The sequence below is a fragment of the Pinus tabuliformis genome, chromosome 6 (assembly GCF_031772625.1).
Source record: "Pinus tabuliformis cultivar Carrire ecotype Pingquan chromosome 6, CPIR1, whole genome shotgun sequence".
NCBI classification, from domain to species: Eukaryota; Viridiplantae; Streptophyta; class Pinopsida; order Pinales; family Pinaceae; genus Pinus; species Pinus tabuliformis.
This window is the reverse complement of record NC_142292.1, coordinates 366,243,171-366,264,611: the sequence shown is the minus strand read 5'-3', so window position 1 is coordinate 366,264,611 and position 21,441 is coordinate 366,243,171. Positions and strand designations below refer to the sequence as shown.

The 21,441-nt window shown below is 37.9% G+C and overlaps 1 pseudogene; it reads right to left on the bottom strand.

The window, feature by feature from the left end:
- Positions 1-14,222: 14,222 nt before the first annotated feature.
- LOC149258817 (bax inhibitor 1-like) overlaps positions 14,223-21,441 on the bottom strand; it is a 55,632-nt pseudogene continuing 48,413 nt past the window's right edge.

Sequence of the window (21,441 nt, the reverse complement as noted above, 5' to 3'; positions counted from 1 at the left end):
ACTTCACTGAAACAATCCATGTCCACATATATTTCTGATCATATTCATGAATGGTGACGTAGAAGGCGTTTAGTGAAAGTTTTCATTCCAGATCAAATTTTAGTGGAATGGTTCATTAAATCATTGTTACCCAAAATCAATGAAGATGTAGCTAAGGGAGGAGTTTTTACTGAAGAGCAAGTCCCTGCTCAGGCTCAGTACCTTGGCCTCGTCTATACGCAGTCAGGTACTTTACATGAAAAAATCCTTGATCTTCCAAACCACGGTCAAATAACTGCAGCTCCTTCAAGGTCTCATGTTGCTGATGGTATGATTTGTTTAGTTAGTACTAAAAGTAAGAAGAAATCTTCAAAGAATTCTTCTCCTATAATAACTTTACCTGATTCCCCGACAGGAGATTCTTCTGCTGAAATTTCTGCCGACATCCATGTCATAGAATCATCTACGACCAAGTTAAAATTCGGTAGTAAAAAGAAGGGAAAGAAGAAAAAAAAACAAAATTCAAAAGATAAAACGGATAAAAATGAATCGATTGACGAAAAAAGGAAGCCTCGCTATCCTTGTTTCATTTGCGATGAGGATCATTTTACCAAAGAATGCCCACATCAAGCAGAGGTTTTGAAATTCGTTAAAGGTTCTCAAACGCCTGCTGTCTTGAAGGATCCTTTTCCTACTCAAGATAGTAAGATGATTGGTTCTTCCTCGAATGCCTCAAAAGAACCCATTACGATGATGTCTCATGTCAGGATTGCGACGTGATCGCAATATTATGGTAGTAAAAATCTTGTTGGTGGTAAAGAAGCAGAATCTTCTAATTCAAACACATCAACTACACCTCCTCCTAGTTCCAGTCCACTACAGATCGAGAAACCAAACCCTGACTTAGTAATCAAACAGCCTGCTAAAGGTGTACTTCGGAAATAAGCTTTCAATCCACATGCGAGAGTTACTCAAAATTACAACATTGTTGAAGACCTAGCTATTTCCCCTTCAGCAATGTCAGCTTTGGAAGTGCTGCAATCTTGCCTAGCACAGTGTAAATTACTATTGTCTACTATAGGAGCTGTTGATATTCAGGATTCGAACCTAATAATCTTAGATTTAGAGAATAGTACACCCCGCCTCCCTCATCAAATGGCTTTCCAGATTCCAGTTTTAGTAAAAAACAGACCTTGCTTTCAGACTGTGACTGATGAAGGGGCTTCTAAGTGTATTATGTCGATCCAGTGTTGGAAATCGCTTGGTTCTCCCACACTCAATCAATCTCCGACAATTCTAAAGGATTTTGATGGCCGAGGGTTCCATCCTTTTGGTATTTTGCAGGATTTACCTATAGAGGTCGAAGGCAAAACCGTAAATCTAGATGTGGAAGTGGTTGATGCCCCTCTAGATTACAACCTTCTCCTGGGTCGCAGTTGGTCTTATGCTATGACTACTATTGTTTCATCAGTTTTTCGGCTTATCAAGTTTCCTCATAATGGAAAGATTGTTACGATTGACTAGCTGACTTATTTCTCATCCAACCCAGCCTCTACAGATAGTATTCAACACATCGGTAAAACAACTATCCCTTACAAGGATGTTGGAGTATGTTTGATTAAAGATTCTGGTTTACTGGGAACTTTTTCCTTTCCTCCTCCTAACGTATTGCCCTCTATTGCAACTATTCATATGATTTCATCAAATACTATTACTTTTGATGATCCTTGGATCGTACCTTCCGATTTTGAGGTGGATTCATTTGATGGCACGATGCCTTTGAGTCCCTTTGAAATTGCATATCAATATGTACAGTCGTTTTCCGATTCTTGTTTAACCGAAACTGATCTTCACCATATAATTGTTGTCGGCCCTTTTGCAAAGTGGGGTATTGACTTTATTACATGTAACCCTCACTCGACCAGGGGGCATGCGTATATTATCCTAGTGGTAGATTATTTTACTAAGTGGGCCGAGGCGATGCCCACATTTTCGGCAGATAGCAAGACTGCTGCAACTTTGGTATTCAATCATATAATTGCTAGATTTGGTGTTCCCCAAGCTATTATTACTGATCATGGAAGTCACTTTTGAAACATCATGATGACTGAATTGACAGATCAACTTGGCCTCCGCCATGATAGTTCTACTCCGTATTACCCGCAAGCTAATGGTCTGGTTGAAGCTATCAATAAAGTTTTAGTCACTATGATCAAAAGAATCATTGGTATTCATAAGTCGATTTGGCATACCATGCTATTTTCAGCACTTTGGGCATATTAGACCTCAGTAAAAACATCAACTAGTTTCACTCCTTTTCAACTGGTCTACGGTTTGGAAGCAGTGTTACCTATTGAATGTGAAATTTTGTCATTACAATTAGCCATAGAATTACTCCTAGCTACTTCTGAAGAAGAGAAACATTTTTTGTACTTAGCTCAGCTAGATGAGAATCGACGCACTACTGCAATAGCAAACAAGACTCGTGCGAAACGAATAAAAGCTCAATACGATAGAAGTGTTACACCTCGTAATTTTTTAGAAGGAGACCTAGTTTTACTATATGATCAAGCGGACGATAAGCTAGGGATTGGAAAATTTGTACCTATGTGGCATGGTCCTTACATTGTTAAGCGAAAGCTGGCAAAAGGGGCTTATGAATTGATAGATTTTGATGGTGTCTCTTTGGGTAAACCCAGAAATGGACTTTATCTGAAGAGATATTATGCTTAAATTCTATGTGGAGATTTTTTGTTAGATTAGTTTCTTTACAGCTGGTGTGTTTTAGATTAGAAAGTGTGCCTAGTTTAGAGAGTGCTCTTATCATTATTCCTGCTTATATTGATTTTACTCTTGATATTGCAGATGTCGACGTATCTTCAAACATACATTGGTTTTGCTGATGGTGCTTGTCGTAGTACACAGAACATTTCTTCCGCAGCTTGGGTTATCTATTCACCCTCTGATGAGTTAGTGTCTATGCATGGGTAAGCCTCGGTTAAAAAATGAATAACATTACAGAGTATACTGCAGTGATTGAGTTATTATATGAATCCATCTCATTTGGGATTCGGAGTTTGATTGTTATGATGGATTCTGAACTCATTGTATTACATCTTAACAGGGTTTATGCCATTAGAAATCCAGTGTTATTAAGGTTATTTTTGAGAGTTCGTCTCTTGGAACGTGAATTTGATTACATTTAATATCAGCATATTCCAAGACATTTAAATACATTAGCAGATGTAGTTTCTTCTAGTATGATAAATAGACATTTGCAATAATCAAAACAGTAAATTTAATAACATTCGATAACATGTTACACGAGATAGCCAGTAATAATGATATATCATAGCATAGAGGTGTGTTACAAAATATACATCGTCTTCGATCATAGGTTGAAAAAAACCTTATGATCGGCAAAAATGATAATGCAAAAAGACAAAAATGTCATGAGTCTACAAAATCAATCATCCTATCCCTGGCGATGATCACGATAAGAAACCACTGCTCGGGCCACCCTACATAGGAACCTCCTAAAAGGTCCTAGGACCCCAATCACAAATCTCTGTAACCTAAGTGGAATATCATCTATATCAGTCTCTGGAATATCTAGTGTCAAGCACTCTAGATGATGCTCCAAGTCGGTTAGGATCTCTGATGATTGGTCATTTGGGGTTGGTGCTGCTACAGCTGGGTGTCTCCTCTCGAAAGGCTGGAGAGCGGCTGGTCATCGTGGACCCACATCTGCATTTAAACTTTTCATTATCAGTTTTGGACGGTTTAAAACATAAAAAAATTAAAACTTAGAAAGTGTTGAAAATGATTTTACCTGAATCATCCCATTGTTCTCTTGGTGGAAGAATCATGTCTGGGTCAGCATGATAATCCATCCCGGCATATGGAAAATCCTGAATCACAAAAAGTTGGTTGTTCAACCAACGAAAATATTCAGGTGGAAATCAAACAACCTCTGTGCCCTCCTTAGGGTGATGGGCCATCAAAGCAACCCAGCGAACCATTCTAGGCTCTCGAGGAAGACTAGCATCAACAAGAATATGCTACGGGGCTAACATGGGGATCCTCTCTAGAGCAAAGTTGACTATGATGAATCCATATCCAAAAATTTTCAGCTGTCAATTCTTTGCTCTAGTTAGTTGGCCTTTCACATTTGCCAACACAGCCTCGCACCAGTTGTATATGGTGCCTCAAAAACAGTCTACAACCATTTGCATTTGGGATCTAGTAGCCACATGCAATGTTGCATTCTCGCATAGTCTGGTAACAGTGAATGCAATAACTTTAAGCTCAGGACGGCTGATAGTTTTAATATCAATCCATTTATCCTTGGGGTCTGCTTGATCATCGCAAAACTCCAATCGGAGACTAGCGACAGACTGGCCACCTGGCCTAGTCCCGAAAAGAGATAATTGTTCACCCCTCTTGGACAAACCAGTTAGAAAATATATGTCCTCCAGCTCGATTTCGAGCCGGTGGCCACCAATCACAAAGTAATGGTCCTGTGTGTTCCATCTGTCTACCAGCCATTGCAAGAGGTCTACTTGGGCCCTCATGCCCTGTATGGCCCAGAACTTATACAATCTGCATGCTCTCAATGCCTGCAATGTGGGCATATGATTCATTGCGGAAAAATCTACATCCTCGTGCTTGCATTCTCACCAAATAAGCATTTTGAATGTCCTATAATGCATAAAAAAACATATTAGAACAAGTTAGTTCAAAAATTTTTGAGAAAATTTGGAGAAATTTAAGTTTGAAAATTCATTGCGCGGGGTTTGCACCCACTGCTTACAAACAGTGCGTAGGTCCACATGGGTTGTGAGCAATAGGTGCAGACCCACGACTTTTTCCTTTGGAGAAAAAAGTTGGGGTCTGCAGGGGCCGCGTGTTGCACCTACGGACCCTCGCAAGCAATTTTTTAAACCTATTTTTCCTTTAAAAATCAAATTTAAAGCCTAAAATCAAAATGTAAATGGATGAAATGTAAGTTAAGGAGGACGTGGATTACCTGGAGCTGACGGTTTTTGATTCCAACGGACAGATTTTCTAGAATCTTCACAGGAATTTTTTTACCCAAAAGCTCTCACTTCTCACTCTGAACTCAAATGGTAAAAATGAAGTTAGAAAAGCCCTTTTTATAAGTTTTTTCGAATAAATGAATTTTTAATTTATTTATTTTTCACTTTAAAAAGGTAAATTTTTAAATCGTTTTCATTTATTTTAAATAGGTATGTGTAATGTTTTGAGTTTTTGTGTAGAATATTGGATTTTTCAGGGAAATTGATCATTTTTCAACAAAGAGCATACTTTTATCACTTTTTCGGACTCTTTCAAAAATTTACGAAAAAGCGAAACATTGGAGTCCTCTTTAAGCTCTTTTCAGACTCTCGAAAATTGAAAAGATTGTCGAGCACTTGATTGTTCGAACTCATTAAAATAAATGAATAATCGTCCCTTCAGTATAAGTTTACCCCTTTTATGGACTGAAATGGACTATTTACAAAAAAGGTATACGTTGACTAATTACGGTCAATAGAGTCCTCTTAAAACCATTTTCGGACTCGTTAAATATGAAAAGATTATCGAGCGCTTGTCTTTTCCAACTCGTTAAAGTATTGGAAATGTCATCCCTCCTGTATTATTTTTTCCTTTTTCGGACCTGAGGGAATATTTTACGAAAACGTACCCCCATGGAGTTTTCTTAAGTTTTTCTTCTAACTCCTTAAAATTGAAAAACACCGAGTTTTTCCTATACTGGACTCGTTAAAATTTAACAGTAAAGGACCTGTTCAATTTTAAACAGGAACGAACCACTCCTTCTCAGGGTTCAAATTTTAAACTAAGTTGGACTCATCCGAAGGATGAGCTTATAAACAAGCAAATGTTATCCTCCTCAAGCTTGTAAAAAATAAAGAGGTGCTTGCCAGAAATGGTGGGGGAAAAGAGAGAAAAATGAACCTGTTTGTTACACTTTGTTTTGTAAAAAGCCGTCAACCACTCTTGAACACGACACTTTTTGTTCACCTGGGTTGGGAAAATCCTTTGCCTAACAGTTAATCAAACCACATTGAAAGTCTTCAGCCGATTTCTGGGTATTAGCTTTGGGTCAATTGTCACCAAACCATCTACAGTGTCATTATGTGTTCAAGAGAACAGTTCAAACAAACCATTCATCTGCAAGATATATGTCATCCATTTTGACCATCCCTGAGTCAGTCCTTGCCAATATATTTCTTCAAAACTTGATCTATGATTTTGTGTTGTGGGCTTGCCTACGACGGATCACTTTCTATCAACTTCAGCTCATTATCTAGGAAGTTGATCTAGAAATCGTCAGTACCTTGAAAACTATATGCCCTGATGGCAGTTTTCTCGTCTTCGATGATAGGTTGCATCATTGACCTTCAATCGAATGATTCTATGACATGTTCGACTTCAGCTCATTTATTCACATTTCATGGATTGTACTAGGTAATTTGAGAGCCATTGACATTACTGGTGGTTTCTCTCACACTTGTTAACAATTCACATCATTGACTGGTAATCAAGTGGTTTCTACCATGTTCAACTTCGACACATTCATTCACATGGATAGAATCGTACTAGTTCAGGAAGCGGAAATCAAGACCCTGCATCTAGTTTCTACCATCCAGGCTGCGAGGAATTTTGTTATTCATTATACAGTGGACTATTCATAAATAGATGGATGCATCCATACTGTGTCTACACATGTCTATACTCTTGATGTATCACAGAATCATTCCTGTATCAGAACAGTTTAGTCAATTTTGATCTGAGTATGGGAATGCCTACCTCAGCGATGATATGTCTACGTATATATATATTTTGCATTGAATGTTTTTACAGGTTCCGACTGGGATGTCTACAAGATGATCCTTGAAATGATAAAGTACTTCACTCTTCATACATGACAGACTCTATCTTCATCTATTACAGACTTCGCACTTTAGGGGGTAATCTGTTGCACTAAAAATTGTCACCTTGACATTCTACTATCTGTGTGAGTTCATTACCTCTCATACTTTCCTCCTCTGCAAGTCTAAAATATCAGTTCCTCATATCAAGTCTGGAAAATAAGAGGAAAGCCTTCAAAAGTCTTTAAAACTCTGGTTCCACACTCTATCTTTGTCTTACCTGCAGTCCCGCACCTAATGGTCATGTCTCCTGTGCACCTGACCACACTATCTCTATGTTAAAGGTGCGGACCCCTGTAAAAGTTAAAAAGGCGCGAGTATACTCTGAAAAATTCACTTTCAGTCATTTCTAGAAGCTTCTAGAAGGAATCTTGAGGTGGCAAGTTCGCTCTCTTAAGTTTCATGCATCCCATACCTTAAAGAGCTAACCCCTTGATATGAGGAGCTTATCCCTTTGAAGGAGGATTTCATCCCTTCATAGATGGACCAGTAACCTCCTCCTCTGTACTATAAAAAGAAGCACTGGGCTGGTTACTGGGGAGGTGAGAAGCTAAATATTTTTGAGGTGAAATGCTGCTGGAACTTAGTCTTCTTTAGTTGAGTTTTTATGAGGAGAGATTATATACCTCTAAGATCTCATTTGGAAGAGTGCAAGGCTTGTCAAAGTAAAGGAAATTCCTGTTTCAGACCCCAGGAAGAGCTTGTTCAACATCAAGGCTAAAAAGGTTGTAAGGTTCTTCTACTTCAAAGTTAATACAAGTAAATTCGTTTTTCTCAATACACTGTTAATTCATGGTTTATTTTATGGATTCCTTGATCACCATAATAGACATGATTTATGATATTTGCGATACAGGTGCTATTTAATGTTTGCTTGTTTATGATTACAGGTCCTCAAAGGTAACTCTTTTGAACGACCAGGGGATGACTACTACGAACAAGCATTGGATCTAAGGTAGGATCTTAACACCTCTATAGTATTTATTTATAAATCGCATATGTCTAGAGAAAGATAGGTTTGTTTGTCTGTTTGTTGCTAGACTATCTTCTGATACTAGGGAGCTCGGCCTTGTCTACAAGATCGATTTATCTGGCCAACACCTGGTTCCCTTGTTCATCCTTGGGCGAATTTAGAGAGGCAAGTGGCACAGGAGAAGTTTCTAGAAGATTCCATGAGCAACCAACTAACAAATTGTCCCGGAAATTTGTCCATCCTCGCCCATCGCACCCTATAGAAGGCCTAAACAGTATGCATCGCACCCTGGTAGTGTACCACTCAGTATGCATCGCACTTTGCCAGTGGAGCAGTTAGTATGGTTCAATTTAGGCAATTTCTGGATGGTTTCTCAGATGGAACTTTTGGGGAATGATGTATTCAGATGACTATGTTCCTTTAGGGTATGAAACAACTCTTTTAGGGGTTGATGAGCCCTAATATATCAACATATAAGTTTGGGGTTGATGTGCCCAAATATGTCTATAACAATCCATCCAAGTGGGTAAGGTTTCAGATGTGGCTTTGTTTCTAAAACTTGTCAAAAACAGACAAAATGCACTATCGGCCACCTGAAAGCTCTCCTGCCTCAAACAATGTGCTGAAATTCCTCTCCCCCTTGCTTTTTCCAATCATCGGACTTTATAGTGCCTCTGTTAGGAAAAATCCCTCTTAAATCGGGGTTGTTTGGCATAAAATAGAGGCTGTTTGAATGGAAGGGTCGGCGGGTGCAACGAAGCCTTCAAAATAGTCTTTTTATCGTTGAAGTGATAATACACTAAAAACCCCGTAAAACACTAAAATCCAACCAAAAACTATTTACCCGGATTTCAAAAAATATTAAATCGGGCATATATACTTATCGGGTCTGGGCCCGATATCGCAATCGCAAGTCACTGAGGTCCAAGGCCCTGTATATCAGGGAACTTTGCCGACTGCCGATCGCCGATATTAGCATCGCCCGATTGGACCCCTGATCGCTGATGCCGATTACCCCAATATCGTCGACACCGATTCCACTGATCTAATCGCCCTTCGATCATCGATCCGATCTATTCAGAGATCGGTGATCGGGGGAAGGGGGGGGGGGTTCTGTTGCGCTCCTTAAGTTCGCTCCTTTGGATGTGCCAATTGCGATTTTTCCTTTTAAAGCTTAAAAGTCCATTTTTTTGGGAAAATCCTCATTTTCCAAAGGAACAAGGTAACTTTCTTTTCACGATAACTTCATCGTTCGGACTCGGATTGAAGTGCCGTTCACGCTGTTAGAATCAAGATGATGAGATCTACGCTCTAGTCGTTGACTTCATTATGAGCACTTTGATTTTGGAGCTTTTCCATACCATTGTATCTGAAGATCCACTTGAATCAACTAATAGGAACTACTCCCACTATAGATATTACGAAATGCATTATGTATCCAAAAAAAACTCGACTCAAAGGTCCAACTCTCACTACTACTCACAACATCTCCATAATATATTTACAACATATACATATGTGTATTTCATAATCAGATAAATTAACATATAGATTTAACATAAAAAATTTATGTATAGGATAGGATGATTATGCTTTCCATATCATACCCATTATATTTCATTCCATATAACCCACTTTCATATTTCATGCGAATATATACCAACCACTCAAAATATAATCATACGTTCTCGTTTTAAAAGCGCTACACATATATAAAATGAACTTTCACTTTATATACACTATAAAGAAAACACACACCACATTTTATACCATATGTTTCCAAAGCACGCAAATTTAAAAAAAAGAATTCGACTCATATTCCACCATACATTGCCTTCATAAAAAAGTTGAACGCACATTATATGTCGTATGTACCATATATACACACTACGCTTTCAAATTAGGCATCCCTTCAAAACTCCGTTAACACACTAGAGTTTAACGCATCCCACAGCCAACACAGGTCACTCTCAGCTGCAGATGGCGTTGAACATATATACAAAATATTTATTTTGGCATTAGAGAAGAGCCAGTTCAAAGAAGGCGACAATGGAAACTTAGAATCTGTTTGATCTGCTCGACGATGACGACAATGGCAATGCCTTGAATGGCCTCTCCTTGGCTTTTGTTAGTGCCTCTATCCTCCTCTTAGAGTATCGACAACAAATAAATAATTAATAATTTCAACAACATTAAGCTTGCATACACTGTAGCACAACAACATTCGAACTATGGTGCCTCTGATACGTACGCACAATAACATTGGAACACATACACATGCAAAATATATACCTATAACAATGCATCGAATAATATTCATTTCACCGGAGACCAATGCAGAGAATGAGAAGAAACAAATAAAATGCAATGGGACAGTGTGCAACAGAACCAAAGGATAGAGCATAACAACTCCGGAGTAAGAAAATAGCAGGAGTTAAATAGGAGAAAGAAGCTAAAAAAGGGTTTTCTCTAAACCATATTAGGTTAAGAGGTAACTTGAATTGAATTGTGTTTTGCATTAAGATGGAACATGAATATATACATAGAGAAGAAGACTATTGGGTTTCATGTCCCAATATTTCTTCGTCTTCCAATTTTCTTTATTTTTTAATTTACAATATTTATATGGATTTACTTAATCCTAAAGATTAGGTGTCAACAAATATTAAAATTTATAAAGTTATAAATTTATTTATAATTTTTTTATATTGATAAACAATTACATTTTATTAAAATATATACACTCCTACTGTAATTGTTTACTAGCACAACAACATTAGTAAATGTGGTTTATATACGCTAACAGGTGTATATTAAACACATTAATAATTATTAAGTGTATGGTAAGGATAGACAAAGTAGTTGGGGTGGGCTATTAACTCCCTCACCGCCCAGGTCGAATCCCAAAAAATGACAACCATGGCCCATGATAGTAAGGTTGGAGGGATGAGCATCCCGTTAGAGTCTAAGACCCTGGCTCTTGTTCTAGTGGTCTCCGGACGTCTTGGTTCTAGGCTTAACTATGAATTTTTGATATGTGGCTTGCAGGTTGTTGCATATATCTATGGAGGTTGCTAGTTCCCCATAAATAAATTAGACAAGTAAGGGTAGACCAAGTGTTTGAGATGGGTTGTTAACTCCCTCACCACTTGTGTTTGGTTCCTCGAAATGACATGCTTAGCTTGTATTGATTATGCTCAAGGAGTAGGCATCCCCAAAGAGTTTTCACTTCGTTTGTGGTCAATACAGGATGTCTCAACTCTTGGTTAGTCATTGGATCATTACTGTCTAAAATTATTAAGTGCATGGTATGGATTTAACCCTATTATTAAACCTTAATATTAATTCAACTTCAACGATGCAAAAAAATTATTGAATCAACCAGAATATTAATAATTCAAACATGTTTTTATACAATAGATTCCAAACAGAGTTATAGTAGACAAATATTTCATTAAATAATAAACATTTAAGTTTAAATAATAAAAAATTATGGAATATTATAACATATAATGCTTTACATTGTATTAGAGAATTTTTTTATGGACATTACCTTAAAAACAATTTCGTTGTTAAAACAAAAATTATTACGTACATGTCTTAACATTGCTACTTAACTATTGTGTCCAGATATGTGGATGTGGAAAGAAGACCTTTTCAACTATAGTTGACACCTTCTGGCCTACCTTTCTCTCCTTCGTAGTTTGAAAGCCTGTGTAGGGTTTTGCCAGAACCCAATTTGTGGCACGGAATAGTTAGGGTTTTGCCGCAAATTCAATGGTTGAGATCGATAATGTAACTTCAAACGGGTGTAATTTTGGGTAAGTGACGATGCATCCATCTTTACATGGTTTGTTTTATTAAACCATGAAATGGGCGGATGGGGAATGAAATGAATGAATCGGGCGGATGGGGAATGAAATGAATGGATCAGGCAGATGGGGAATGAAACACACGGATGGAGAGTGGAATGAAATGAATGGAGGGGAGGGTGCAATGTTTTATAATATTTTTAATTATATTTTAGAATAAGATACTTGTATCAAGTGGAAACTTATTATTAACACTGAAAAACAATTTGTAAATCTTTGATATTGTTTGTTGGATGATATATAAGACAAAGAATATTCCCATGAGAGCAAATCTTAATTATTCATTTAATTAAAAAAACAAAATTCTCTTACTTCACTTCCAATATAGACCATGTCTATCAACGTAATAAATGTATATATATATATATATATATATATATATATATATATATATATATATATAGATATTTATTTATTTATAAACAATTGTAATATAAGTGCAATATTTTAATAAAATATAAAAGTTAAATATATAAAAGAAACATATGCATATTAAAAAATATTTTAATTTTTAATTTTTGTTGTTGGCATATATTTGTTAATTTTTTATTTATACAATACACGATCAAATTATATAAATTTAGATATTTATAAATATTTTTATAATAGAAGTTTAATATCTTCACATTATATGGCAATTAAAACAACATTTTAATCTTTAAATTTTGTTGCCATTTATTATTTTTGAATACACACATACACTTAAGTTAAAAAATATTTAATCTTTAAATTAAATTATGGACAATCAAGATTGTCCATAATTTAATTATAATCAAAAGTAATATGATTTTGAACTATCTTTTATCAACAAGAGAACTCAATGTCATCAACATTATTATTCTTCAAAGCAATCATTAATACTATTATTCTTCAAAGTAGTCATTAGCATTATTACGCATTTCATATTAAATGCAATGTAATGCATTACAATATAATTTCATTAGTATCATACCTAAGCTTCATCCAATATCATCATATGTCTACTCCTTCACATTCTTACATAACCCAAGAGGTGAAAATGTTGTAATCTGAGCTCTAATATGACTTGTAACATCCCTCTTTATACCTTGCACAAAATACACAGGATTGATTTTTTTTACAAGTTTTATCAGCTTGTAGCATCCCTAAAATGACTTATCACATACTCTTTAATTAACCATCAAATGATATAACCACAATCATAAAGTGAAGTAACCATAGAAATAGAGTAGTTATTTGCGTAAAAGAATATTCATTAGTGCAACTTGTTAATATAATGCATTTTGATGCAACTTTGCATCGTTAACATCGTTCAATTATTCAAGGCTTATTAAGAACATGATGAATGAGGTAATTCCCAACAAAAGTAAGGTGACATTAATGATAGGATAAACCAAATAGATAAGCACATAAAAGAACACCGAGATGACCTTGGAAACCTTGAAGGGAAAAACCAACAAACATTTTTCTTTATTAAATGTTTCGTGAGGGGGTTCAACCCTTACTCAATGATAATGAGGAAGTCCATCCCTTGTTCATTGTGGAGATTTTACAAAAGAAACATAAACTTTCATTCAATCATTATTAACTAGAGGCCAATACATTAGTCATGTTGCCATATTTCTCGACACATTACCCAATAGTTCTTAGAGAAAAATATCCTCATGGCATGACTTTCTACTGCAATAACCTTCTTCCCCATCACACATCACCATTGTCTAACCATATTAAGTTAGTAAAATATTTTTGTAAACCAAGTTACCCATTGTAACTCTGTGTCTAACGATTTTTCACCCTACATGTAACAATAGTTATATATAATGATCTCATCATTTGCAATAGTATTAGTTATAATCCATCATTTGATTGTTGTAAAAGAGATTAGTTTAAAAACTATCACTAAATTCCTTTGCAAAAGTCATGATTTCTTCACTGTAAACACTATTGTTAGCAAACACTCTAATGTCACAATTACCTATAATTCCTGAAATATCAAATTATCAAAACCCGAAATATTTTGGCTTTTCATCCAAACAAAATGTGAGAGAATCCATATATCTCTATTGCAAAGATTCAATCTCTACCGATTATCATTATCATGTCAAAATCAATAATAACTTCTACGTATTATAAAACTTTGCATAAAAGCACTTCCTTGCAAATGCATAAATAAAATCATAAACACAACTAACATTTGTATTTTTAAATGCATTATCAAATACAAAACCATAACTATTATCGAATTTAACACATGAAATACCATAACTAGTATAGCAACCCATAATATTTTTGTATTTAACATAATGTAAAACCATGAGTATAAATACACAAAACCATGGTATTAATTCCGAACTATTCTTTTGGTTGAAAAACCATGGGTACCAATTTACTTGTTTTGTTAATACAAAACCATTCTTTGTTATTATCAATGCAATAACATATGCAAAATAATATAAAACAAAACTATTCTTGTTGTCTATATTTCAAGTGCATTAATAATACCACATCTATAGTATTCCCAAATAAGAGTAGAAGGCCAAAATAAATCTCAGACATGTAGATAGAACTGGAGCCATCAAAAGAGCCAATGTAAACTACAACCATAACAAGATAGTAATACCTAGCCCCAATAAGCCTCCCAGAAATGTGAATTCCCTATGCCGAGTAAGGATATCAACACTCAAAGAGCACATAAATTCCATGCCTATGCCAATAAAGGTTGATGTTGATAACTATATTAACAAGTGGTTCAGAAGTAACTCCATTGAGTAGAGTAATTGCCATAAGTAACATTATGTGATTTTTCCCATTATATGAATAAGTAGGGATGGACATAAGCCATATTATAGAATCAAAAAAAGCAATCCATATGCAGAGACCACAAATATTCCAAAGAAGATGTAAATAAACCCCCACCGTTGTTGTGATGAAAAAAACGCTAAGTGCCTTTCCATATGATTTTAAACAATAGGGATGATCTTTCTCAGGTTTTCAAGAGCATGGTAATCCCATGAAGCATAACCAAAACCTTAGTTGGTGAGATCATCCTCCCACTTTAAATTATCACACACATCCATCATATATTCCTTGAATTGGTAGTTTCAAATCGTTCTGTTAGGGCCTAAATCTGCCTTAGGCTGAAGGAAGGCAAAATTCAGGGTAACCACAAACCATGCTCAGTCTGGTAGCTAGCCCTACCAGAGCAGGAGAGGGCTCTCTCCGGGTCACGCTCAGGAAAATAAACAATAGGGTCTGAGATGACGCAAAAAAGGATACTGATTTTAGGCTAGGTAAACAAATATGATGGAGGTATTTTGAAGAATGACTGAGTTTTCTGGTATGTGTGGGGCCAAGGAACAACATGAGCAAAGAATTTAACTCAAAGACGCAGATTATTTCGTGAGGCAAGACAGGCGGAAAGTCTAGCAATTAAATTCGAAATAATATGAAGTGGAGAGATTGTTTAAGAGTGTGAAAAGGGCATAAATACATGAATCCTTTTCAACAGAAGAAAACATAGAACGTGAAAACTATCCCAAGGCAGAGCAGTACACTGAATTCTACCTTTTTTACTCAGAAAGCTTTCACTGGAAATGAATATGAATGAAAATACGAAACATAACGAAATACATATGAAACATAAAGAAGATACATTTTCTAAACTCACGCCACAGGAATCTCATGAACCAGAGCTGCAATCTTTCATTAATTCTCTGTCAAAATGTACAGTGAGTGACTGGGTTTATCTCCCACAGTTTCCCAGAAATTCCAACCCTTTACAAAATGTCTCTCAATACAATAAATAGATTTGCCATGAGAAAGTCGATCCACCCAGGAGATGAAGAACCAACCATCAGCAGTTACATTCAATTTTCTATGAGGACCAATTAGAAAAAAGCAAATATGAGCGCGGATTTTTTGGGTGGCTGTTCGCCTTCATTTGGCCACTTAGGTAGAAGCCAAAAATGCTTTTTAAAATTTGCCTTTGATGCCGGGAAAAATGTATTGTAAATGAGCGGGCCCACTTGGAGAAAATTGCGAATTGAAATTTCGCAAAGTGGGAGTGATTTTGGCCTTTGGGTCTCTGTGCGCCGCGCCAAAAACTGTATGCATCGCGCCACCTTGGATCTGGTTTTGAGGCACCTACGGAAGTCCAAATTGAGCCCAAGTGTGCTTGTTGGAAAGCCCTGCTTGTCTACTTTCCAACCCAAGTGGAATTTTTGAATTTGGTGCCCATTTCCCCCTCCAAAACTGAAATCTCCCAAGACTGCTTCCTGTGTGTCAAAATAGGGGTAGAGAGGTCATTTTTGGGTGTTTTTGACCTCCCGAGGACTCAAAATTGGCCCAAACTTCTTGGCCATGCACCAACAGTCATGATTTTCCATGGAAAATCCAAAAATGTAAACCTTTTGTCATTTGGAGCTCCCTATTGTAAGTGCGCGCCACGTGGCGCGGCGCACAGGGAGAAAAACCTTGTTTTTTGCACAAAAATTTCCAAAAATCACAAAAATGCCCCAAATTTCTTGAAATTTGGGATGGAGATTCCTTATCAAGTGTTATGCTGGGCTAAAGAGGCTTCAGCTAATATCTGAAGTCAATTGAGCTCCCTTTGCCTCTTTTGCTTCTTGATTACCTTCCTCAATTTCGCCTTCAAATTCCTGATTCGGGCCTTGCACACTTTGTTTCGCACCATGTAGTGGAAAGGCATGTGTCTCAGCAATGCATGGTCCTTGTCGGCCTTGTCCAACAACCTCTCTAATTGCATGTTAACTCTCTCGAGGTTGGCCTCCCGATCTTCATTAATCTCTTGCTCCAATGACGTGAGCTCAAGTCTTCTCCTTTGTGCAGCTTGGCGATTCTCGCGAATGTTTTGTAGCTCCATGATCGCTTGCTAATCCTCAAGCTGTTTGTTCCTCTGCTCCAGATATTTCATGTTCCACTTAGCCCTCTCCAATTCAAGGGATAAGGCTTCGATCTCTGATTGCTCCTCCTGGATGATCTCTCTAAGTTTTGGCGCTTTGTGGACCCGTATCTGAAGTCGGTCTCTCATTCACCTGATGGCTCACCTGAAGGCCCCTCATCCTGCATTGGCTCCTTGCCTTTGTCCTGTTCCTGTGATGCTGATGGAGGAAGCGAGGCCCCTTCCACCCTGGGTGGAGATAACACTCGCTTTGCTACTGCAACCAAATGTCTAGCACCCCTCTGATATGTGACGAATATCGGCATACTATCAGTCTCATGGCACTCATACCGATGAGAAGGTTCACCCTCATGCTTAACCTCTGATACTCCCTGTGAAGCTCTGAAGAAATCACGCGAGATGAAATCATCCCAAGTGATGCCCTGCAATCCAAGCTGATGAACCACCAAAATCTTAATAAGAGCAAAATGATAGACACTGTTAAGTTGCTGCTGAGGTGTTTTGCGTTGTATAAAGGTGGTCATCCTCTCTATGTTCCGGTAAATGAAATACGGAATGTTCATCATCCGTACCCTGGTGAAATGCATGAGCAACCTGATGTGATAAGCATAAAGACGAGAGAATCGCCCCTCACAGCTGAAATATTTCATTATCAATCTCATTAGTGGAGCATATTCATCTTTCAGATACCGGAATGGAAACACTCTCTTGAGCTGCCTTAAGAAACTGGTTTTGATGTAAGGCTCATAATGTTGCCGGTCAATCTTCTGTTTCTTGTGCCATGGTTCACCAATGTTCAGTATTCCAGTTGCTAATGAGACAGATTCTGGTGTAAGTGTGAAGGTGACACCAGCCAAGATAGCTTGATCTCCGTGCAAGTGCAGCATAAAAAGATGAGCCAACTCATGATGAAATTAGACACTAGCCACCTTTTGACAAAACTCATAGCATGACTGATGCTGAAAACAGGACATAGCAAGAGGGCAGGCCTGCAATTCTGTAAGGGTGATCGGTTCTTCTCTAACATGTCTGCCACTCTTATGAGGCCTCCAGGGTGCCTGTTCCTCCAAGGGAGAGTCACTTTGGGTTTCCACCTCATAGTCCGATGAATGCTCAGATGCCATGGCTGCTATACAAGATACCTTGAAGACAAGATGACTGCTGTGTATGAACTGTGGTTGAAATGCTCTTTTTGGTGTTGAAATCTGTCACCAAGGGAAAAATGCAACAAGGGGCTATTAGGAAGGGGAATAATATGAAGGGATTAGGGAGTTTAGGAGATTTTATATGGGGTAGGGTTTGGGGTGTTAGGAAAATTTATATGGGGTAGGGTTTGGGGTTTTACCTTTGACAAATGTGCGGAGGGGATAGGGAATAGGATTTTAGTAGCAATTTAGGATAAGGAGAAATGGAAAAAGTGGAATAGGAAAGAAGGGAATGAGGGCAAGAAGGAAAAATGAAATGGAGGAAGAACCTTGGCACCAACACAATGAGTTTGTAACCCTAACAGCATTTGCTTTGGTGATTTCAAGTGGTAGGGTTTAAGAGTTTTTTTGCAACCATAAGCCGCCATGAACTATCATCATACTAACATAAAAATGGATGAAACACTGAGAGATTGACCCCACCTGGCAAATTCAAGGGATTGAAGGCGATTGGTTGCAAATTCTGAGCAAAATCGGGCTTCTGTGTATATGCGCCGCGCCAAGAACCCAGTGTGCTGCGCCCTCTGTGTGTATCGTGCCCATTTGAATTAGCACTGGGCGGAAATCCCCAATGCACCGCGCGCTCTATGTGCGCCACGCTCCTCCACCTCTGCGCTACGCTCCAATCCTTTGACACAGTCACGACCTTTCAACTGCGGTTTGTTCTTCAACCTCCAAATTCGATTTTGCTAGAAGATTTCATGAATGTAACTTGTTTCAAATGATTTATATAACTTGGAGAAATATGTTGCAAGAGTTGGACTTGATTTTTTCTTCCTCCAAAACCCATTTTGTAATGTTTTCACTTTGGCACTTTTTCACAATTAATACAACTGTGCTTTTCACACTTCCTTTTGATTTCTTTGACTAAAATGATGAAATTTTTGGCAATTTTTTGCAGGGGTAGCCGACATGGAATTTGGCTAAGGAGACCAGGGCTGCGCTTGGAGAAATCCACTAAGAAACTTTTGAAAATTATTACAAATGGCAAACTGTTGACTTTTCTTCAAAACAGAGTTTTGAAGAACAATCGTAATCTATCGATATGACGATGAAAATCTTTGAATCACAACTTTATAAGAGCCTCCCTCTAGCCTTGCTGGCTTTATTGGACATTGTTTGAAGACCTAATGACTAATCCCTAGACTTAATGACCGAAATGACTCTCGTCCACTAAAAGATCAAACATTGACTGTCATGGACTTTAATACACATTGATGAAAAGACCTAAGCCAGCAGGTACAAGACATGAGGGGAATGAATGATGAGGCCCTTCCATCAAATAATGGCATGCCCCTAGCGGAATGCAGCTGAATGAATGGAGAGAGACACCTAAAAATGAAATGCAGAAAGAGTTTTGATCTCTGACGGAGGACTGACAAGACCAACTCTAACATTGGCTCCAATGGGGGATGGTAGCTCCTTGGAGGTGCCAAGAACGGCAGATCTTTGGGAGAGCAGACAATGCCTTCGTCCATTGGGCTATGGAGTCATTATTTCGACAAACAACACCAGACTCTGACTCATTTATTGACTAAAACCTGACTCAAACTGACTCGATTATGAAACCAAAATGACCGAAAAACTGACTCAAATTTGATCTTAAAATGACTCGAAGACTGACTTGACAAACTCTAACCAAAACTGAAATAAAATGGTATTTACAGTGACAATGGAGATAGTAGAAACAACTCAGAAGTGGTACCGCTTGAGCAGCCGACCATTGATCGGCCCTCCTGGACAATCTTCCCCGTTCATTTCCTTCAGAAGAAAGGCATTCTGACCCCGATATGCTGCAATCTTGAAGGGACCTTTCCAGAGATTCTCGAACTTACCGTGCTTACCCTTCTCCTCATTCCTTGCATCCCACTTTAGCACTACATCATCTAGTTGAAATTTTTCTGCCTTTTCTTTTCTGTCATAAATTTTCTTAATCTTCTCCTGCAACTTGGATGTGTTTTGGAACACTTCTTCTCTGGTCTGCTACAAATGGATCATTTTATTCAATCTTCTCTGCATGGGATCATCTTCACTGCCGGCTTCCTGAAGAAGTTTGACTACCAGGGCTACAAGAGAGGTAGGAAACAAGGCATCAACTCCATACACAAGCTCAAAGGAGGACATACCAATGGATTTCTTTTGACTGACCCGATCTGCCCAAAGTGCATTGACCAACTTCTTATGCCAACTCTTCTTGTTGATTTCCAGCAGCTTTTTAATGATGTTGACCAAAGATTTGTTAGAAGACTTCGCCAATCCATTGCCTTGCGGATGATAGGCAGTTGAGTGACCCAAAATGATGTGATATTTATGACAAAACTCTACCATCCTTTTCGATTTGAACGCTGTTGTGTTATCAGTGATTAATTTATTCGAGCAACCAAAGCGAGACAAGATGTTATTTTCAAGGAATGGAATAATTACCGCATCTGTAGCTTGTCTGGTGGGAATTGCTTCGATCCATTTCGTGAAGTAATCTGTTGCCGTAAGAATCCATCGATGCTGATCGGAAGAAGCGAGATGAATTTCACCAATGAAATCCAACCCCCATTACTGAAAAGGGGCACTTGCCTCAATGGGCTTGAGCGGAAAGGGCTGTACTTTCTGCCTTCCTTCAAAAATCTGGCATTTATGACAGCTCTTGGCAACCTTATATACGTCAGCAAAAAATGTTGGCCAATAGTATCCCGCTCTCAGAACTTTATTTGCTGTTATTTTCCAAAAAAGGTGACCACCACAATCTCCTTCGTGGAAATCCTCCATGACCTGCTTTGCTTCTTCTTCCACCAAACAATTCAAAAGAACGCCACCGGGATCTTTCCAATAAAGTGAAAAATTTAGAATGCAAAACTTGGCAGCCTTTAATTTGAGAGTTCTAGCTTTGTTTCTAGTCATGCCGGGTGGTGGTGACAAATTTTGAAGCACATATATGATGTCTGAATACCACGGAGAAAGAGCAAACATTTCAGATACCTGAATTGACGAACCTTCCTCATTCTCATCAGACATAGCAGCGATCAGATTTATGTCTAAGGCGTGCAAGTTTGATTCGGCCATTAACTTTGCCAATCCCTGTCCTTTAACTAGCTTTGTGGGCTTTATCTCCACGTCATATTCCAACAAAGCTGCAATCCACTTGCCTCGTCTTGCTTCCAGATCGGTCTGCACTAAAACATCTTTGACAGCAGTGTTAGGAACATAAGCCAAAATATGAGAATGCAGAATGTATACCTGAAAATCTTTCAATGCTTTCACAAGTGCGAGGGCTTACTTCTCAATTATGTTTTACTTTAAGGCTGCATCTCTTATAGTTCGGCTGAAGAAAGCAATGGGTCTTTCATGATCATCTCTTTTCTGCATCAACACCACTGCCATAGTGTGCTCCGAAGCGAATGAAAACAATATAAAATCTTAAGTGTATTCCGGGCTGATTAGAATTGGAGCTGAAGAAAGAGCCAATTTGACTAAATTGAAAGATTTTACAGCCTCTTCCGTCCACTTCACTTGGATTTCCTTCTTAAGCATGTTTGTGATCTCTCTTAGGTGCTCAGCAAGA